Source organism: Procambarus clarkii, chromosome 57, assembly GCF_040958095.1.
Source record: "Procambarus clarkii isolate CNS0578487 chromosome 57, FALCON_Pclarkii_2.0, whole genome shotgun sequence".
Lineage (NCBI taxonomy): Eukaryota > Metazoa > Arthropoda > Malacostraca > Decapoda > Cambaridae > Procambarus > Procambarus clarkii.
Window position 1 is genome coordinate 12,927,964 of NC_091206.1, and position 6,274 is coordinate 12,934,237.

The window sequence follows — 6,274 nt, forward strand, 5'->3', positions numbered from 1 at the left end:
TGTGTCATTGGTGCTATTGTAATTATCGGTCATTACCGCCGCCGCCGCCGCCATGTTCTAGTGGTCTATAATCGATGGTGATGCAACAGTCGATTGATGGGTGACGTGGGGACGTTGAGCCAATGTTGCACCCGTTGTTTGTGTTTAATACTAAACATACTAGTTTACCTTGAAAACCTTCATAGAAAACACCGACCTTACCTAACCTTCTTAGTATGTTAAGATAAGCATCTTATTGCTTCGTAATTACAATTATTACTTAACCTATACCTATAATAGGTTAAGTAATAATACCTATAATTAACCTATACCTATAATAGGTTAAGTAATAATTGTAATTACGAAGAAATATGATGCTTATCTTAACATACTAAGGTTAGGTAAGGTCGGTGTTTTCTATGAAGCTTTTCAAGGTAAACTAGCATGTTAAGTATGTCACATATGCACGTATTTAATAAGTCAATATTGACTATACGAAAGTGCGAGAACGGGTTGTGTAAGTGGCGTCTGCAACGTTCAGCAGGTGGGGGACTACGTGATACTAGTAGTCCCACCACGGGCCGGTCGGCCGAGCGGACAGCACGCTGGACTTGTGATCCTGTGGTCCTGGGTTCCATCCCAGGCGCCGGCGAGAAACAATGGGCAGAGTTTCTTTCACCCTATGCCCCTGTTACCTAGCAGTAAAATAGGTACCTGGGTGTTAGTCAGCTGTCACGGGCTGCTTTCTGGGGGTGGAGGCCTGGTCGAGGACCGGGCCGCGGGGACACTAAAAAGCCCCGAAATCATCTCAAGATAACCTCAAGATAACCACTACTCAGAGCAGCGTCAAAACATAAAGGGAAACAGAAATAATATATATCTTCGAAGAAGTAGCAGAAGAAGTATATATCAGAAAAATATCTTCGATTAGAGCTGATATATATATTACTGGCTGCAAGTGTTGAAAGTGCTATATTTTTGTGCTTTTGACCCTGGAATGTACTCTCTACGGAAGAAATCCACAAGGGCCGTGACGAGGATTCGAACCTGCGTCCGGGAGCATCCCAGACACTGCCTTAATCGACTGAGCTACGACCCCCGTAGAGGAAGTCACGTGTATTCCAGAAGCAAAAATGTAGTGGAAGTAGATTTGGTGAAGACTAAAGACCCCCTGGCCGAACTCTTACCCTGTATGTATCCTACACATCTATGTATTCTACACATGTATGTATCCTACACATGTATGTATCCTACACATGTATGTATTCCACACCAGCCTTGTGTACCAACCTGTTCTTGTTACAGCACGTCGCATTCTTGACGTCGGACACGCTAACCAGAACGGGCTGTGAGGTTCAACCATTAATGCAAATTTTAACTCATCCCTGCAGACTAGAACTGCCACCAAACTTATAGAATACGGTGTGGTACCCGTCATTAAAAAGACTGGGAAGACAGACATCTCTGAACAGACTGGTGCCACTGACAAGCGTTACAAGCAATTCGAGACTAATTAGGAAACTTGCAGAACATGGCAAAAAAACTGGACTGTGTTTGAATGTTAACATGGGTTCAGCCAAGGAAATGCCAGGCAAGTCTGCTAGAGTTCTAGGACAAGATTACCTCTTTAAACCAAGTAAGGCATGAACTGTGTCTTCCTGGACTGTCAAAAGACTCAGTCCCGAACTGTTAACCTTACGTTAACAGTTAACTACACACAGAGATCACACTAACTTGATGCATCAAATGAGCAAATCCACAAGACCATGAACAGGGTGAAAGGGTTTCAACCCTTTTACCCTGTCGTAGCTCAGTCGATTAAGGCAGTGTCTGGGAATGCTTCCGGACGAAGGTTCGAATCCTCGTCACGGCCCTTGTGGATTTGTTCAACAGTTAACTATTTGAATGGCTGAAGAGTGTCGCTCGTATAGGAAACAGATGGTGATAGTGAAAGACGAAAGATCACAGTGGCCACGAGCGGGGTGCAACAAGTCACTTGCTTTTAACATTAGTTATCGATCACATTAAGGAAATAGAATTATTCAAATACACATTTCCTAACGATGCGAAGCTAACGAGAAGAGATAAGACAGAGGAAGACTTTAAGGAATGCAAAAAAGTATCTAGAAAAACTTCAGAGATGGTTGGAAGAAATTTCCCAAACCACTTGGGCTGGACGGTAGAGCGACGGTCTCGCTTTCTGCAGGTCAGTGTTCAATTCTCGACCGTCCAAGTGCTTGGGCACCACTTGGAATTTAAGGAATGCAATTTAATGCAATTAAGGAATTTAAGGAATGCAAAAATATCTAGAAAAACTTCAGAGATGGTTGGAAGAAATTTCCCCAGCCACTTGAGCTGGACGGTAGAGCGACGGTTTCGCTTTCTGCAGGTCAGCGTTCAATCCCCGACCGTCCAAGTGGTTGGACACCATTCCTTTCCCCCCCCGTCCCATCCCAAATCCTTATCCTGACCCCTTCCAAGTGCTATATAGTCGCAGGGGCTTGGAGCTGTGCCCTGATAATTCCCTTCCCCTTAAGAAATTTCTAGAGGAACTCAACAGTGAAAAGTGTAGAATTGTGACGATAAGATGAGGAGGAAACCGACCCCATCAACTGTGCCAGATAAAGGAGAGAGAACTTTCAGTCTCAGAAGTCAACCTAACCCATAACCAGAGGCGAGGCAGCAGTTGAGCAGAGTAGTGGTTGTAACATGTGCAATACTGACAAATCTCCGGATAACCTAAATCTGGGGCCAGATTCACGAAACAGTTACGCAAGTACTTACGAACCTGTCCATTCAGGCTTGGGTACAAATATTACTGGGAATATGGGATAGATGTTCATGGTAATGACACGAAGTGTAAACTATGTGGTATGTTAAGGTCTCACACCCTTGCCCATTATATTCTTGATTGTCCGTTGATTAGTGTATATAGAAACACTGAGATAAGGACTGTTCCTGAACAAATAGCCTGGATGTGTCACAACGGAAAGGTTGATGATATTCTTGAGAGATATAAGAATTTTGCACCAAGATTGTAATATTTTGTTGAATTATCTGCAGGTGTCTTGCAAATTGTCTATACAGTATACCTAGGTCATAAAAGTATTTGTGTGTACGTCTGATACCATACTACTTGTGAAGGAGGAAATGTATATGTTTACCTCTCAGAATGTTTGGTAATATGTTTATTGTTTGTGATGTGTGTCTATGTATGTATTAACACGTTGTACTGAACGGGGTGAGAATAGCTTGAGCTACCTCATCCCTTTGTGTGTATTTTACCTCAATAAACTTATTTCAATTTCAATTTCAATTTCAACCTGTCCATCTTTTCTCAATCTTTGATGACTTTGTTTACAATTATTAAACAGTTAATGAGCTCCGAAGCACCAGGAGGCTGTTTATAACAATAACAACAGTTGATTGGGAGGTTTTCAGGCTTATAAACTGTTTAATAAATGCAACCAAAGCCGGCAAAGATTGATGAAAGATGTACAGGTTCGTAAGTACTTGCGTAACTGCTTCGTGAATCTGGCCCCTGGAACCTAGATAAAGAGGATAGAAATAGCCTAAGCTTACTCTATCCTTTTGAGATGTATTTTTATTGTCTCAATAAACTCAATAAACTTGAACCTAGATAAGGAAGAACACTGTTTTCAACACATGTGAGACCAACCCTCGATAATGCAGCACCGGCAAGGAATTCCCACTTTAATCAACATAAAATACAGATACATACAGTGAGGCTCGTCCCGGTATTCAAGGAGAAAAAAGTGGGACCTCTCCTTTCTGGAGACCGCAGTAATATGTGGAATATAACGATAGCGACGTTAAAAGATACTAGGGGAAGGAACAAGGATTAACAAATAGTGGAGTGAGGGGGCCATGGAGGGGCCATGGATGGAACCTGGACCATGGGTGGAAGCTGGATTCGCAAATGAGTCAAAGGGACGTCAGGAAGAATGACCTACAATGAGGTGCTGTTGAACCAATCACTGCACACTCGAGTCGAGGATTAGGAGCTAAAGCTTGGCTGTGCACGACCTTCTAAGTGAGAACACACACGCGCAAGAAACACAACATTTCGTCTTACAAGCCAGCAACTCTCCACGACGTGAGATCAAGGAGACTCGGGCGGGCATCCGTCTATGACTTTTTCCCGCCTTGTCGTACCCCATTATGGCGCGGCGGTGCTGGGAGTGAAGGAGGTCCCGCAAGTAACTGTTGTGTCTCCCCCGTTGTCTCACCTCGGGCACGGACAGTGACACTGGTGTCTCTCTCACAGCTCTTCTATGTTACCAGGGAAAGTATTGGGCAGCTGGATGGATGCTGAGGAGAAGAGGAGATGGGTGGGTGAGGGGGAAGGTATTGTGAGTGTTTACTAGTTGTGTTTTTACGGGGGTTGAGCTTTGCTCTTTCGGCCCGCCTCTCAACTGTCAATCAACTGTTTACTACTTTTTTTTTCCCCACACCACACACACACACACATACACCCCAGGAAGCAGCCCGTGACAGCTGACTAACTCCCAGGTACCTATTTACTGCTAGGTAACAGGGGCATTCAGGGTGAAAGAAACTTTGCCCATTTGTTTCTGCCTCGTGCGGGAATCGAACCCGCGCCACAGAATTACGAATCCTGCGCGCTATCCACCAGGCTACGAGGCCCCCTCGCTATCCACCAGGCTACGAGGCCCCCTCGCTATCCACCAGGCTACGAGGCCCCCTGTGGGGCCCCCTGTGAGTGGATGTTTGTGAATGCCAGGAGCTGTTTGAAGCCGACTATTAGAACAATAAGGTATCGTATCGCCGTGGGGAGTGAGGAAGAGGTTGCTAGTACATGTCAAGTTCTATGGAGGAGGGAGTGTGCTAGTTAATGCCCAGTGCTGTGGGAGGGGAGGTAGTATATGCTCAGCAACCATGGGACGGGGAACTGTGCGAGAAAGGAGTTAATAGTTGAGAAGTGTTTATAGCTGAACCGAACAGTGTGTGAGGAACAGGAGGAGAAAAAGAGGGATTGTGAAAACAGTCTTAACAAATCATTCTTTTCATGGTGGTCTTCATCTACTGTTATATTGAATGTGTTGTACAGCGTCGGTGCTCGCAGCAGCAGCAGTAACAGCAGCAGCATCTGCAGCAGTAGCAGCAGCAGCAGCAGGTCCTGGTCTACGTTCACCCTCGACCTTACAGCCTCTCTACCTGTTCTGATATCGAAACGTGGAGAAGCCATTGTAATTGTTCTTATTCCTGAACGTGAGACTGTACTTTTGCTTGAACGTGAACATGCGTGTTCGTGAAGGTCTGCGTGCGTGCGTGCATGCGTGCGTGCGCCTCGCTGCTGCCCCATGGTAAAAACCCGAACGTCCTTCACAGTGATGAATAATTTACTATATTTCCCAATCGTTACGTCCGGTAACACTCCCAGAACCCAGTGGTCCCTGACTTTGTGCGTGTGCGTGCGTGTGCGTGCGTGTGCGCGTGTGCGTGCGTGTGAGTGTGAGAGTGTGTGTGTGTGTGTGTGTGTGTGTGTGTGTGTGTGTGTGTGTGAGTGTGTGTGAGTGTGAGAGTGTGTGTGTGAGAGTGTGTGTACTCACCTAGTTGTACTCACCTAGTTGTGTTTGCTGGGGTTGAGCTCTGGCTCTTTGGTCCCGCCTCTCAACCGTCAATCAACAGGTGTACAGATTCCTGAGCCTATCGGGCTCTGTCATATCTGTGTGTGTGTGTGTGTGTGTGTGTGTGTGTGTGTGTGTGTGTGTGTGTGTGTGTGTGTGTGTGTGTGTGTACGTACGCGATTGAGAAATATATGCATCAGATATAATAGAGGAAAAAAATAGATGGGTTAGAAAAGTGGGGCCCCAAGAGCTAACAGCTCGATTCTGCAGGCACAAATAGTAAACACACACACACACACACACACACACACACACACACACACACACACACACACACACACACACACACACACACACACACACACACACACACACACACACAACCTTCACCACTGCAGGCACCAGCGTGACGTAATGGGAGGGGGTTAAGGGAGGGGAGTGGAAGGGGCAGGGAAGTGAAGGGGGAAGGGGGGGAAGGGGGGGGAGGGGGGGGGGGAAGAGGGGGTGAAGGGACGTAGCCGTTCATAACTCTCCGGATTTTCCCGAAAATGTACATTTAATGCCGCTGCTGAGGCAGATGTTGACACTGACTTACTGATCAATAAGACTATAACGTTATTGATCAGGTCACCATAATCACAACAATAACAGGACAACAAATAACACAACAACAACAGCAAATG

The 6,274-nt window shown here is 45.7% G+C and overlaps 2 protein-coding genes across 3 annotated transcripts in view; one reads left to right on the plus strand and one right to left on the minus strand.

The window, feature by feature from the left end:
- The window catches only part of LOC123745051 (unconventional myosin-IXb), a 327,701-nt gene that overhangs the window by 203,011 nt on the left and 118,416 nt on the right, over nt 1-6,274 (minus strand). The window lies entirely within an intron of this gene.
- Nucleotides 1-6,274, plus strand: part of LOC123745052 (serine/arginine repetitive matrix protein 2) — a 166,709-nt gene that overhangs the window by 39,923 nt on the left and 120,512 nt on the right. The window lies entirely within an intron of this gene.